Source organism: Petromyzon marinus, chromosome 64, assembly GCF_048934315.1.
Source record: "Petromyzon marinus isolate PM22_M1 ecotype Great Lakes invasive population chromosome 64, UKy_Petmar_22M1.pri1.0, whole genome shotgun sequence".
In the NCBI taxonomy this organism is placed as follows: Eukaryota; Metazoa; Chordata; class Hyperoartia; order Petromyzontiformes; family Petromyzontidae; genus Petromyzon; species Petromyzon marinus.
The window spans coordinates 8,148,682-8,164,958 of NC_133730.1; the positions used below are offsets into that span (position 1 = coordinate 8,148,682).

General features: G+C 51.4%; 1 protein-coding gene and 1 long non-coding RNA gene across 6 annotated transcripts in view; one reads left to right on the plus strand and one right to left on the minus strand.

The window, feature by feature from the left end:
- Window positions 1-16,277, minus strand: part of LOC116956339 (uncharacterized) — an 89,054-nt gene that overhangs the window by 56,556 nt on the left and 16,221 nt on the right. The gene's annotated exons all lie outside the window — the stretch shown is intronic.
- The window catches only part of LOC142906452 (uncharacterized), a 397,072-nt gene continuing 383,224 nt past the window's right edge, over window positions 2,430-16,277 (plus strand). The window contains exon 1 of the long non-coding RNA XR_012930291.1: window positions 2,430-2,500. This is a non-coding gene — a long non-coding RNA (uncharacterized LOC142906452). The remainder of the gene's footprint in view (window positions 2,501-16,277) is intronic.

The window sequence follows — 16,277 nt, forward strand, 5'->3', positions numbered from 1 at the left end:
TGGACTCTCTATCTGCCACGCACGCAGATAGAGTGGTGCGTCGGCGGCGACGGCGGCGGCGAAAACAAAAACACGTGGCGGATCGGGGACGAAGACCGCGAGAGGTCTGCGTCGGGCGAAATCGACTGCCGACTTTCAATTAACAATGCGGGAGGAATTTGCCGCGACGCAAACGTGGGACGGAGCCGCGGATTCAGCCGAGTGACACGCAGGCGACACCACGCATCCTCCTCCTGAACCATGTTGGACAAAGCGAAACTCAACACGGACAGTCCATAGAACGCCGCCGTGTGTGGCCCTTGAAGAAATACAAAAAGACTAAATCGATGAGGCACGTTTCATGCTATGCTGAACTTCTTTCACACCATACGTAGCCAACCGTGCTGTGTGTGTGTTAAACTTCTTTCACACCGTACCTAGCCAACCGTGCTACGTTTGTGTGTTAAACTTCTTTCACACCGTACCTAGCCAACAGTGCTGTGTGTAGAACTTCTTTCACACCGTACCTAGCCAACCGTGCTATGTGTGTGTGTTGAACTATTCACACCGTACCTAGCCAACCGTGTTGTGTGTTGAACTTCTTTTACACCGTACCTAGCCAACCGTGCTGTGTGTTAAACTTCTTTCACACCATACCTAGCCAACCGTGCTATGTGTGTTAAACTTCTTTCATACCGTACCTAGCCAACCATGCTATGAATGTACGTACGTATGTTGAATTATTTTGGATATCATTCCCCACAAACTTTGCCTTTGTGACCAGGACTTTAAGTGAACGAAAGACACAAATGCACACCACGTGTTCTCATTGAAAATAGGTCAATTGCAAAAAAAATCACTGTCCTATATATTTGTTACGTTACAAAGTATCATTAAAAGTATATTCCCTTCCCATAATTTGTCCCTCTAACAAATTTAAAGTTTTTCTCTCTCTCTCCAAGCATACCGATCGCAACCGGCACGCAGCACACAACAACAACAGCAGCCGCCATTCGCCACTAAGCGGTGGTGACGACACCACAGCGCTTGTGCCAGGCTAGGTGCACTTTGGAGTGTGGAAGGTTCTCTGCTGGCACCATCACTACCAGCACCACCACTACCACCACAACTACTACCAGCACCACCACCACTACCACCACCACCACTACGGCTACTCCCACCACCACTACTACTACCACAACTACTGCCACCACCACTACCAGCACCACCACCACCACTACCAGCACGACCATCACTAGCATCACAACCACCACTACCACTACCAGCACCACCACCACTACCACTACCAGCACCACCACCACTCCCAGCACCACCACCACCACCACAACCACCACTACTACCAGCACCACCACCACTACCAGCACCACCACCACCACAACCACCACCACCACTACAACCACCACCACCACAACAACCAGCACCACCACCACCACAACCACCACCACCACTACCACCACCACTACTGTGCTACTGTAGTGGTGGCGGCAGTGGCTCGTCAAGGGAGACTTCTGTCACGTGTGCGAGCCATTTCGCTTTCGCCCAACGACCGCCGGGGCGTCACCGGAGGCCGAGCCGCGTGCGGTTTGGCACCAGCGCCAGCACCGGCGCGGCACCGGCGAGGCACCGGCGTGGCACCGGCGAGGCACCGGGCCTCACCAGTGAGGCACCGGGCCTCACCGGCGAGGCACCGGCGAGGCACCAGCGAGGCACCGGGCGTCACCGCGGTGTCTCGGAACCCCCTCCCCCAATCCCCGCCGAGATGTTTTTACGGAGGACCTCTCCATTCCAGACTCGCGTGCAATGGCAGCAGCAGCAGCAGCAGGGTGCAGCGGTGGCTAGGAGATGTTGACTACCTCGCCTGGTGTACAGGATGTCGTGGGTTCAGTCCCCACCTTGACAATGCCTGCTGCTGTATATTTGGAGTCTGCGTGTCTCTCTCTCTCATCATCATCACGGTGGCTAGGAGATGTTGACTACCTCGCCTGGTGTACAGGAGGTCGTGGGTTCAGTCCCCACCCTGACAATGCCTGCTGCTGTATATTTGGAGTCTGCGTGTCTCTCTCTCATCATCATCATCACGGTGGCTAGGAGATGTTGACTACCTCGCCTGGTGTACAGGAGGTCGTGGGTTCAGTCCCCACCTTGACAATGCCTGCTGCTGTATATTTGGAGTCTGCGTGTCTCTCTCTCATCATCATCATCACGGTGGCTAGGAGATGTTGACTACCTCGCCTGGTGTACAGGAGGTCGTGGGTTCAGTCCCCACCCTGACAATGCCTGCTGCTGTATATTTGGAGGTTGCGTGTCTCTCTCTCTCATCATCATCATCACGGTGACTAGGAGATGTTAACTACCTCGCCTGGTGTACAGGAGGTCGTGGGTTCAGTCCCCACCCTGACAATGCCTGCTGCTGTATATTTGGAGGTTGCGTGTCTCTCTCTCTCATCATCATCATCACGGTGACTAGGAGATGTTAACTACCTCGCCTGGTGTACAGGAGGTCGTGGGTTCAGTCCCCACCCTGACAATGCCTGCTGCTGTATATTTGGAGTCTGCGTGTCTCTCTCTCTCATCATCATCATCACGGTGGCTATGAGATGTTAACTACCTCGCCTGGTGTACAGGAGGTCGTGGGTTCGATCCCGACCCTGACAACGCCTGCTGCTGTATGTTTGGAGCGAAACAAAAATGTAAACGAAAATAACTATTGATTTTACCAGGTAAGGCTCACTGAGCTACCACGCCGCCACAAATGACGGCTCCACAAAAGTGAACTTCATCACGTGATGAATCTCAAGCAGCCAAACACCCTGAACGCGCGGTGACGTCGATCCGAAGTGCGGAGGGGAAAAATCCGGACGTCCCCGAAGAAAAATCCACACGTCCACGGGAACACAGAGAGAGAGAGAGAGAGACACTTCAAATATACAGCAGGGTTGGGATCGAACCCACGACCTCCTGCACACCGGGCGAGGTAGTCAACATTTTTCCGGCTTGGCGTTCTGCCCGTGGTGGCGTGGGGGGGGGGGGATCTTCCTCCAGGGTCCTCCACTCTTTCCCTCCACATTGAGAATCAACATCACACAATTTCGAGTTATTTGGCTCCTGCTATCAACAAAGAAAGCGTTTGACCGCTGTGAATTTGATGATGACGACGACGACGATAAGCCACTTCGTCACGCTATCATTCGTGGCAAGGTCACTTCTGCAAGAAGAGCAACACACAGCATCTCAGTGGGGGGGCCTGATCCTGGTAAAACAATAATAATAATAATTTAGCCACAGCGTTCCGTTGCAGGCAGGGGCGGAGCCAGGATTTTGACTTTGGTGGGGGGGGGGGCTGACTTCATATTCTGAGATATCCAGTGTGTTTATGTTTTCCAATGGGCCGCTGATGTGGATAATAAGTTCGGCAAGTTCGAAAGGCTGCCGCTCAAGCAGCCTGCAGGGCAGCACACAAGGTGGCAGCCTGCAGGGCAGCACACAAGGTGGCAGCACACAAGGTGGCAGCACACAAGGTGGCAGCACACAAGGTGGCAGCACACAAGGTGGCAGCACACAAGGTGGCAGCACACAAGGTGGCAGCACACAAGGTGGCAGCACACAAGGTGGCAGCACACAAGGTGGCAGCACACAAGGTGGCAGCACACAAGGTGGCAGCACACAAGGTGGCAGCACACAAGGTGGCAGCACACAAGGTGGCAGCACACAAGGTGGCAGCACACAAGGTGGCAGCACACAAGGTGGCAGCACACAAGGTGGCAGCACACAAGGTGGCAGCAGTCTGCAGGGCAGCACACAAGGTGGCAGCCTGCAGGGCAGCACACAAGGTGTCAGCACACAAGGTGGTAGCCTGCAGGGCAGCACACAAGGTGTCAGCACACAAGATGGCAGCCTGCAGGGCAGCACGAGGTGGCAGCCTGCAGCATTTTGCAGCAGCCGGATATCCGGTTATCCCGATTACCGACTTTCCCAAAATTTCAGGGGGGTCTGAGCCCCCCCCCCGCCCCCAGCCCCCCCCCCCTGTGGCTCCGCCCTTGGTTGCAGGTTCTCGATGATGTCTGCTGTGGAGGTGGCGCTGACGCTGCTGCCGTGTCCACGCCGAGAGGGCCTTCGGCAGGGAGAGACAGGGGAGGGAGTGTCTCTCCTCCTCCTCCTGCTCTATGGGTCGCTGAGTCTCTATGTATACCTATGCGTCTGTATGTATACTTATGCGTCTGTATGTATCTCTATGAGTATCTGCGTATCTCCATGAGTCTCTGTGTATCTCTATGGGGCTTGAAATATCTCTGTGTTTCTCTATGGGTCTATGGGTTACTGTGCACTCCACGCTGTGTGGGGTGTCTTTAATGCGTCTCTATGAGTCTCTGTACAAACATATGGGTCTCTATGTATCTCTACGAGTTTCTACGTCATATCTATGTGTCTCTATGTATCTCTATGGGTCTCTGTGGGGCTTTAGATATCTCTGAGTCTCTATGGGGTTACTATGAGCTCCACACCAAGACTTCTTTAATGTGTCTCTGTGTGTCTCTATGGGTGGGTCTCTGTGTCTCTCTGTGGGTCTCTGTGTCTCTCTGTGGGTCTCTGTGGGTCTCTGTGGGTCTCCATATGGGTCCATATGGGTCTCTGTGGGTCTCTGTGGGTCTCTGTGGGTCTCTGTGGGTCTCTATGAGTCTGTGGCTCTCTGTGGGTCTCTGTGGGTCTCTCTAGATCTCTGTGGGTCTCTGTGGGTCTCTGTAGGTCTCTGTGGGTCTCTGTGGGTCTCTCTAGATCTCTGTGGGTCTCTGTGGGTCTCTGTAGGTCTCTGTGGCTCTCTTTGGGTCTCTGTGGGTCTCTGTGGGTCTCTGTGGGTCTCTGTGGCTCTCTGTGGGTCTCTGTGGGTCTCTATGGATATCCATGAGTCTCTGTGGGTCTCTATGGGTCCCTGTCGGTCTCTGTGGGTCTCTCTAGATCTCTGTGGGTCTCTTTAGGTCTCTGTGGGTCTCTGTGGGTTTCTGTGTCTCTGTGGGTCTCTGTGGGTCTCTGTAGGTCTCTGTGGCTCTCTTTGGGTCTCTGTGGGTCTCTGTGGGTCTCTTTAGGTCTCTTTAGGTCTCTGTGGGTCTCTGTGTGTCTCTGTGGGTCTCTGTCTGTCTCCGAGTCTCTGTGTGTCTCTGTGGGTCTCTGTGGGTCTCTGTGTGTCTCTCTACATCTCTGTGGGTCTCTGTGGGTCTCTGGAGGTCTCTGTGGGTCTCTCTAGATCTCTGTGGGTCTCTGTAGGTATCTGTGTCTCTGTGGGTCTCTGTAGGTCTCTGTAGGTCTCTGTGGGTCTCTGTGTGTCTCTGTAGGTCTCTGTGGATCTCTGTGGGTCTCTGTGGGTCTCTGTGGGTCTCTGTAGATCTCTGAGTCTCTGTAGGTCTCTGTGGGGTTACTATGAGCTCCACACCAAGACTTCTTTAATGTGTCTCTGTGTGTCTCTATGGGTGGGTCTCTGTGTCTCTCTGTGGGTCTCTGTGGCTCTCTGTGGCTCTCTGTGTGTCTCTGTAGGTCTCTGTAAGTCTCGGTAGGTCTCTGTGTGTCTCCATGGGTCCCCATGGGTCTCTGTGTCTCTCTGTGGGTCTCTGTGGGTCTCTGTGGCTCTCTGTGGGTCTCTGTGGGTCTCTGTGTCTCTCTGTGGGTCTCTGTGGGTCTCTGCAGGTCTCTGCAGGTCTCTGCAGGTCTCTGCAGGTCTCTGTGGGTCTCCATGGGTCTCCATGGGTCCATATGGGTCCATATGGGTCTCTGTGGGTCTCTGTGGGTCTCTGTAGGTCTCTGTGGGTCTCTATGAGTCTGTGGCTCTCTGTGGGTCTCTGTGGGTCTCTCTAGATCTCTGTGGGTCTCTGTTAGTCTCTGTAGGTCTCTGTGGGTCTCTGTAGGTCTCTGTAGGTCTCTGTGGGTCTCTCTAGATCTCTGTGGGTCTCTGTGGGTCTCTGTTAGTCTCTGTAGGTCTCTGTGGGTCTCTGTAGGTCTCTGTAGGTCTCTGTGGGTCTCTGTGGCTTTCTTTGGGTCTCTGTGGGTCTCCATGAGTCTGTGGCTCTCTCTGGGTCTCTGTGGGTCTCTGTGGGTCTGTGGGTCTCTATGAGTCTGTGGCTCTCTGTGGGTCTCTGTGGGTCTCTATGGATATCCATGAGTCTCTGTGGGTTTACTGTGCGCTCCACAGTGTGGGTTGCATGTCCACAGTCACACCACTCTGGCCGAGTCTTTATCTCGATGAAAATGTATCTCTCCGTCACCTCTTCGTGTCTCTTATCGGTCTCTACTTGTCTCTACGCATCTCCGCATGCATCTTCACTGGTCTCGATGTATCACCTCCTTTGTGCCCTGCACGGGCCTCTCTATCTGCGCGCCCCCTAAGGGCTTTTACGAAACGGCCGCGTCGATGCGCTGCGGATGTGCCGTCAAAGCCCCCGGCCACCACCACCACCACAACCACCACCACCACCACCACAACCACCACCACCACCACCACAACCACCACAACCACCACCACCAACACCACCACCACCACCACAACCACCACCACAACCACCACCACCACCACCAACACCACCACCAACACCACCACCACCAACACCACCACCACCACCACAACCACCACCACCACAACCAACACCACCACCAACACCACCACCACCACCACAACCACCACCACGACCACCACCACAACCACAACCACCACCACCACGACCACGACCACCACCACCACCACGACCACCACCACGACCACGACCACCACCACCACCACCACGACCACGACCACCACCACCACCACCACCACCCAACACAGCCAATAAAGCCAGGGCCCGCCACGCCAACAAAACGTGCCGCTCGCACCCGAGGATAGAAAACCGCCAGGTTCGCCAAAGGGCCCGACGGGGACCACGACTGTGACGTGGCGAAGCGACGCCGGCCCAGGGCGGGGGCCTGCGTCGCCGCCGGTCGCCGCCGGTCGCCGCCGGTCGCCGCCGGTCGATCCTTCGACGGAGGCCGACGATGGGGAACGTTTTCAATGGAGGGGGGGGGGGGGTGAAATGGGAGGTGCAGCAAGAAGACGCGGTGGGGGAGGGAGGGGGGGGGACAGGAGCGGGGGCAGGCGGGAAGACGGCGAATTAAGTTGAACCGTCAGCGAGCGACCGGTTGCGACCAAATGCGAGCGACCGGTTGCGACTGGTTGTGACCGGTTGTGACCACATGCAAGCGACCGGTTGTGACCACATGCAAGCGACCAGTTCCGACCGGTTGTGACCGGATGCGACCACATGCGAGCGACCGGTTGCGACCGGATGCGACCACATGCGAGCGACCAGTTGCGACCGGATGCGACCACATGCGAGCGACCGGTTGCGACCAGTTGCGACCACATACGAGCGACCGGTTGCGACCAGTTGCGACCGCATGCGAGCGACCGGTTGCGACCGGGAGCAGGGTCCCCATGCAGAGCCCTCGAGTAGACGATCTGCCGCGACCCGCAACCGACGTCCTCCTCGCGAAGAGGACGTGGGGCCCCACGTGGACACGAGACGGAGAGACAGAGACAGGAGGGAGAGTTTGTGGCGTGGTCGTGGCGAGCAGCTCACTGCCGGCACTGTGGCCCAGCGCTGGTCCCCGGTTCGACCCCGCGACTCCATCTCACGTAGCGGGCGGCCTGAGGGTGCCAACCGCAGGGAGAGTTTCCTGAATCCACGCCCCCCCCCCACCACCCCCCACCACCCCCCCACCACCACAACCCCCCCCCCACCACCACAACCCCCCCACCACCACCACAACCCCCGCGCCACGAAGCCGGCAATTCCGGAGTTCGATTCCCGCCCACGGCCGCAGTCCAATGCCAGCGGCGGACGATCTAAAAACTGGACTCCCCTAGGTCGACTGGAGCGAGCGCGCGGTGCGGTCTCCGCAAAGGGAGACAAAGGCGGCCGTGGCGTGGCGGTGTTGGTCAGGCCGCCCCCGTGGCGTGACGCGCCAGCCTTCGTAGGCGCTTGCCCCAAGGGCCTAGCCAAGGCTGCGCGGGGGGGATCTTTATCTGTGTCTTCTGCGCATCTGTTGTTTGGCTTTAGTGCTTCGCTTAAAATTCAGACGCCTGCCTCCGGCGCCTTAAATCCTCCCGGTTAAACAACGCAAGTGTTGTAACCTTTGAACTCGTTGGGGTGATGAATTTGTTTGTTGTTGTTTGTTGTTGTTGTTGAGGGACGTAAAATGTTTATCGATGTTTCACACGCAGAAGGCCTTCGCGACAAATATCATCCACAATACGGGTTTGTTTGGGGTTAGATAGCGTAAATGTAGAAATGTGTCGTTAAACCCGCCACCACCCACACACAGACAACTAGTAAGGGTTGTCACGTTAACAGAACGTGACAATTCTTCACTAGTACAGCACTAGTGTGTAGTGTAGTGTATAGTGTAGTGTATAGTGTAGTGTATAGTAGTGTATAGTGTAGTGTATAATAGTGTATAGTAGTATAGTGTATAGTAGTGTATAGTGTAGTGTATAGTAGTGTATAGTGTAGTGTATAGTGTAGTGTATAGTAGTATAGTGTATAGTAGTGTATAGTGTAGTGGTATAGTAGTGTATAGTGTAGTGTATAGTAGTGTATAGTGTAGTGTATAGTGTAGTGTATAGTAGGGTTTAGTGTAGTGTATCGTAGTGTATAGTATAGTGTATAGTAGTGTAGTGGTATAGTAGTGTATAGTGTCGTTTATAGTAGTGTAGTGGTATATTAGTGTATAGTCTACTGTATAGTGTAGTGTATAGTAGTGTAATGGTATAGTAGTGAATAGTTTAGTGGTATAGTAGTGTAGTGGTATAGTAGTGTATAGTGTAGTGTATAGTAGTGTATAGTAGTGTAGTGGTATAGTAGTGTATAGTGTAGTGTATAGTGTAGTGTATAGTGTAGTCTATAGTAGTGTAGTGTATAGTGTAGTGTATAGTGTAGTGTATAGTGTAGTGTGTAGTGTAGTGTATAGTAGTGTAGTGTATAGTAGTGTAGTGTATAGTGTAGTGTATAGTGTAGTGTATAGTAGTGTATAGTGTCGTGTATAGTGTAGTGTATACTGTAGTGTATAATGTAGTGTATAGTGTAGTGTGTAGTGTATAGTAGTGTATAGTGTAGTGTACAGTGTAGTGCATAGTGTAGTGTATAGTAGCGTATAGTGTAGTGTATAGTAGTGTACAGTGTAGTGTCTATATATAGTAGTGTAGTGTCTAGTGTAGTGTATAGTAGTGTATAGTGTAGTGTGTATATATAGTAGTGTAGTGTATAGTGTAGTGTATAGTAGTGTATAATGTAGTGTATAGTGTAGTGTATAGTGTAGTGTATAGTGTAGTGTATAGTAGTGTATAATGTAGTGTATAGTAGTGTACAGTGTAGTGTATAGTGTAGTGTATAGTGTAGTGTATAGTGTAGTGTATAGTGTAGTATACTTGTACAGCACACCGGTTGTGTGTTGGAGAGCCAAGCCACAACATTTACAACCTGAGTACGACGTTTCGCCGGTAATTACAACTAGCTTCATGAGGCGACAGCCAGATTGGTGGAGAAGTCCTCCTGTTGTGTGCATTCAACAATCCCCGCTCCCCCCTTCGCACGTGAAGGGCTCACGAGTGACGTCATCACACCTACCCCTCTGTTTAAGGACCGAAACAGGAGGACTTCTCCACAAATCTGGCTGTCTGCCTGGTGAAGCTCGTTGCGATTACCGGTGAAACATCGTACTCAGATTGTAAATGACGTGGATTTGCTCTCCAACACACAGCCGATGTGCTGTACTAGTACACTAAACTATACACTACATTATACACTACACTACTATACACTACACTATACACTACTATACCACTACACTACTATACACTACACTATACCACTACACTACTATACACTACATTATACACTACACTATACAATACACTATACACTACATTATACACTACACTATACACTACTATACCTACTACACTACTATACACTACACTATACACTACTATACCACTACACTACACTATACACTACTATACCACTACACTACTATACACTACACTATATACTACTATACACTACACTATACACTACTATACCACTACACTACTATACACTACTATACCACTACACTACTATACACTACACTATATACTACTATACCACTACACTACTATACACTACTATACCACTACACTACTATACACTATACCACTACACTACTATACCACCACAATACTATACACTACTATACCACTACACTACTATACACTAAACTATACACTACTATACCACTACACTATACACTAGTGCTGTACTAGTAACGAATCGGCACGTTCCGTTTACGTGACAAACCTTAGCTGATTGGCTGTGTCGGGTGGTGGCGGGTTTAACGACACATTTATACATTTACATGATCTAACCCGACAAAACCTGTAACTATGTAATTATTATTCTCGTTCGTTATCTTTCCTTCGTCTTTTTCGTTTTTCCCCACCGCCATACCATGCCCACCGCCTTACCATGCCCACCAACATACCATGCCCACTGCCATACCATGCCCACCGCCATACCATGCCCATCGCCATACCATGCCCATCGCCATACCATGCCCACCGCCTTACCATGCCCACCGACATACCATGCCCATCGACATACCATGCCCATCGCCATACCATGCCCACCGCCTTACCATGCCCATCGCCATACCATGCCCATCGCCATACCATGCCCACCGCGCGCCACAAATTCAACCGGCCTCACCGCAAACCGTGGGGGTTCGTCGTCCCAAACTGCCACGTTCGGGCCGCCGGGCGTTCTGGCGCGCGGAGCCGATGGGGAAGCGAATCTACCGGAAGCCACCTCTGACGTGCAAGCGGAAAACCCACCTACTTGGTCGGCGATAACGGGGGGTTTACTTTAGCGGCGGGGGGGGGGGGGCGGGGTGGGGTCAGATAGCGTATAAAATCAATGTTGTGTCGTTAAACCCGCCACCACCCGAGACACACGGCCGCCGTGACGTTTCGCCGGTGACAGCCAGAGTTGCGGAGAAATCCTCCCCCTCCGCCTCCGTCTTAAAGAGGGATGTGATGCTCATATAAGTGCGCTTTTACTGGTAGGAACGAAGTTGTAAACTGAGTGTACCAGCCTGCAATAGATTAATGTGTCCGTCCGTCCGTCCCCTTTCAATACTTTAACGAAGTGAAATCTCGTGCTGTTGGGGTGTAAAATCAGCAATAGACAGCGCAGAGACTTGTCCTACCAGCCCACCCTGCAGGGACCTGTTAAATATCGGTCGCGAAAGCCTATGCGTTAAACTGGGAGATGTCATCTTCTTTGGTTCTTTCGGTAAAGTCACGTAGAATGAAAACAAAATAATAAAATAAAACGATAATGACAGAGCTACGCTCTGTCGTCCCGACAGGTTTGTTCCTTTCACCTGAAGAAGGCCACTTGTGTTGCGGCCGAAACGTCGTGAGAATTTTATTGTTTTTATTATTATTTTATTTTCATTCTACGTGGTGGTGACTTTACCGAAAGAACCAAAGAAGATGAATCCTTGCAGTCACGAAAGCTTTAAATCGAAATGGGAGATGTTAATGACCTCGCCTGGTATACAGGAGGTCGTGGGTTCGATGCCCAACCCTGACGCCTGCTATTGAGCGTATCTAGATTATTTCGTTGAGGAAGCGATGCAACGGAACCAACTGTGCCGTCCAAGCAGAAACTAACCAACACTTGTTACCGTGGGTGACCACGGTGGCTCGGAGATGTTAACTACCTCGCCCGGCATGCAGGAGGTCGTGGGTTCAATCTCGAGCCTGACCTGACGCCTGCTATTGAGATTGTTTTGAGGCTATAAATGATTTGTTTAAATTTCTTGGCACTTGGCAATACTGTCGTGTTTTTGTAACCGTTTGTTGTTGTTGCAACGTACTCACCCCGTGTCCCCTTAACTGGACATCGGATTCCTCCAGTATAAATATTCCGATTCTGTATAATCTGAGCTGTTAACTCTCTCGCCTGGTATACAGGAGGTTGTGGGTTCGATCTCAACCCCATGACGCCTGCTGCTGCTGCTGCTGTATGTTTGGAGTTTGCGGTGTCTGTCTTCCCCGTGGTCACGTGGATTTTTTCTTCCGGCTTTCCCCCTGCACATTTAGAAACGTGCGTTTGGAGGCTTTGGTTACTGCTATGAATTCCCACGTGGTGGTGATGATGATGATGATAAGCCACTTCGGTGAGCTATCGCTCAATGGGGCCTTACCTGGGTAAAATTTTGTTAAGTTTTTCACTAACCACGCCTCTTTCCCGTACCTGCACCTCCACAGAATGTTTGTTTTAACAACACATGCTGCATGGCAAAGGTTTCGCTAAAAAAAAGTACTGTACGGTATTCCACAGGCCGCCATTCTGAGCGATTTCCACATTTGGCGTCTCGTCAGCAGTCAGGCTTTGCTTGAAACCAATGCAGGCCAAGTGCCAGATGTTTATAGGCAAGGCCTGGCTTTGACAATCAGCATCTCATCAGCAGGGTCAAGCTTTGCTTGAAACCAATGCACGTGAACAGCCCAGATGTTTATAGGCAAGGCCTGGCTTTGACATTCAGAGTCTCATCAGCAGGGTCAGGCTTTGCTTGAAACCAATGCAGGCCAAGTGCCAGATGTTTATAGGCAAGGCCTGGCTTTGACATTCAGTCTCATCAGCAGGGTCAGGCTTTGCTTTAAACCAATGCACGTTAACTGCCCAGATGTTTATAGGCAAGGCCTGGCTTTGAAATTCAGCGTGTCATCAGCAGGGTCAAGCTTTGCTTGAAACCAATGCACGTGAACAGCCCAGATGTTTATAGGCAAAGGCCTGGCTTTGAAATTCAGAGTCTCATCAGCAGGGTCAAGCTTTGCTTGACACCAATGCACGTGAACTGCCCAGATGTTTATAGGCAAGGCCTGGCTTTGACAATCAGAGTCTCATCAGCAGGGTCAGGCTTTGCTTGACACCAATGCACGTTAACTGCCCAGATGTTTATAGGCAAGGCCTGGCTTTGACATTCAGAGTCTCATCAGCAGGGTCAGGCTTTGCTTGAAACCAATGCACGTGAACTGCCCAGATGTTTATAGGCAAGGCCTGGCTTTGACATTCAGAGTCTCATCAGCAGGGTCAAGCTTTGCTTGAAACCAATGCACATTAACTGCCCAGATGTTTATAGGCAAGGCCTGGTTTTGACATTCAGCGTCTCATCAGCAGGGTCAAGCTTTGCTTGAAACCAATGCACATTAACTGCCCAGATGTTTATAGGCAAGGCCTGGTTTTGACATTCAGAGTCTCATCAGCAGGGTCAGGCTTTGCTTGAAACCAATGCACGTGAACAGCCCAGATGTTTAGAGGCAAGGCCTGGCTTTGACATTCAGAGTCTCATCAGCAGGGTCAGGCTTTGCTTGAAACCAATGCACGTGAACAACCCAGATGTTTATAGGCAAGGCCTGGTTTTGACAATCAGCGTCTCATCAGCAGGGTCAGGCTTGGCTTGAAACCAATGTACGTTAACTGCCCAGATGTTTATAGGCAAGGCCTGGCTTTGACATTCAGAGTCTCATCAGCAGGGTCAGGCTTTGCTTGAAACCAATGCACGTGAACTGCCCAGATGTTTATAGGCAAGGCCTGGCTTTGACAATCAGCGTCTCATCAGCAGGGTCAGGCTTTGCTTGAAACCAATGCACGTGAACTGCCCAGATGTTTATAGGCAAGGCCTGGCTTTGACAATCAGAGTCTCATCAGCAGGGTCAGGTTTTGCTTGAAACCAATGCACGTGAACAGCCCAGATGTTTATAGGCGAGGCCTGGCTTTGACATTCAGAGTCTCATCAGCAGGGTCAGGCTTTGCTTTAAACCAATGCACGTTAACTGCCCAGATGTTTATAGGCAAGGCCTGGCTTTGAAATTCAGCGTCTCATCAGCAGGGTCAAGCTTTGCTTGAAACCAATGCACGTTAACTGCCCAGATGTTTATAGGCAAGGCCTGGCTTTGACATTCAGAGTCTCATCAGCAGGGTCAGGCTTTGCTTGAAACCAATGTACGTTAACTGCCCAGATGTTTATAGGCAAGGCCTGGCTTTGACATTCAGAGTCTCATCAGCAGGGTCAGGCTTTGCTTGACACCAATGCACGTGAACTGCCAGGATGTTTATAGGCAAAGGGCTCCTCTTTGCTAGATATGGCTCCTTGCTCAATGCAGAAATCTGTCGCAATAATAACAACACAGAGCAATAATTAACATCGACGATGACGATGATTCATTCTAAAAACAAGCTATTCCGTGTGCTGGCAGTGGTGCTCCAGCACAAACACGAACAAACCACCAATTGGTCCGTCAGAAAACGCCACTGTGAGCGTGCGCCTCATCGGAAAATACACACGGGTCGTTGTTTCGGGCAATGACCCTTCTCGCAATCGATGCCACTTCCTGCGACGTCATCTGGCATTTTCCATCTGGGCACCGATTTTAAGGTTGATTGTTTTTTTCCCCAACCCTTCTTTCACATTGAGCTCGATATTAAAAAAAAAAAACTAAAAACGAAACGATGTGCAGGCCCCGCTGAGCTGTGTGGAGCTCTTTTGTTCACAAGCGACCCTGGCCGCCACGAACGATAGCTCGGCGAAGCGGGGCTCATCATCATCATCGTCGTCGTCGTCATTATCGCCACGTGGAGTTTCATAGCGGCAGGCAAGATACTCTAAGAGCGCGTTGATTCCATATAACCATCTTCAAACGATAATCACTTCACCGGGTAAGGGCGCCCATTGGGCTGTGTGTAGCTCTTTTTCAGAAGCGCCCCTTGCCGTCACCCACGCTCATCACTCGCGCGGAAATTTACAGCAGCAGATAAATACACTGAGAATAATCTAAACCAGCGGTCCCCAACATTTTTGGCACCAAGGACCGGTTTCGTGGAAGACAATTCTTTCACGGACCCGGCGGGGGGTTTCATCATTGGGTCTTTCCCCCATTTTCAAAGAAGCTCTCCAGCTACGTTTGTTTTTGAACTCATTGTGGCCACTAGGGGTTAGAGCTTGTGGGGGCTTACCAACACCACGTGACTGAGACGCATGCGCAGTGCGCGAAAGAGCACCAGGTACTCATTTAAGGCCGAGTCGACCTAAAGCGGGACAGCGTGGAATAGAGACTGCCCACTTCCCTCCCTAGCTTCCTTCCCACCCCCGAGTCTGGAATTCCCTCGTCCACCCCAGCCACTCGGTGCTGTTGACCTGCCAGCCCCGGTTCAAGTCCAGGGTCATGACTGAATGCCCCCCCACACCACCCCCCACCCCCCGTGTCCCCGTGTGCTGAGAAGCGGTCACATCTAGACACTGCATACGCGCTGGAGTGTATTAACTGACACGTGACGTACGTGTGCAATGTATGTTGCTAATCGGAGGTGTTCGGGGGAACGCGCAGCAAAACTAAACGCACCAAGAGCACTTTCGTGTTTCACATGGACATCGGTTCACACAGAGAGACCGAAGGATCCGCCTAGAGACGAAACATTATCTCACATGGAGCCGCAGACTCAGGCATATTACAGTAAAACATTGGATTGCGAGTAACTTGGTCTGCGAGTGTTTTGCAAGACGAGTTAAGAAATTTTAACTAAATATTTATTTGATAAATGAGCGAGGGTCTCGCAATACGAGTAGTAGTAGTACGTGTACACGCTTTGTACTGCCGAGCATCACGTGATCACACAACTGATATACGAGTGCTTTGATGTACGAGTGCTTTGGATTACAAACACGTTTCCGGAGCGAATTATGCTCCTCGCAATGCAAGGTTTTACTGTGCATATACATTTCTTACAGAGACCTCCATAGATTCACATAGAGACACAGGCTCACATAGAGACCCGCAGACTGGCATAGACTCATAGCCCTCACATAGAGACCCGCAGTCTGACACAGAGACCCATAGGTTCGCACAGAGACACAGGCTCACATATACACACTCACAGAGACACAGACTCACACAGAGACCAATATACTCACACGGAGACCCATATGCTCACACAGAGACCCATACGCTCGCGCAGAGACCCACAAACTCACAGAGACACAGACTCACACGGAGACCAATATACTCACACGGAGACCCATACGCTCACACAGAGACCCATACGCTCGCGCAGAGACCCACAGACTCACATAGAGACCCTTCTATTCACACAGAGACGTGCGGCTGAGACGAAAATGAATCCACATTTGTAATTGTATTAACTCGGAGAATAGCTCCA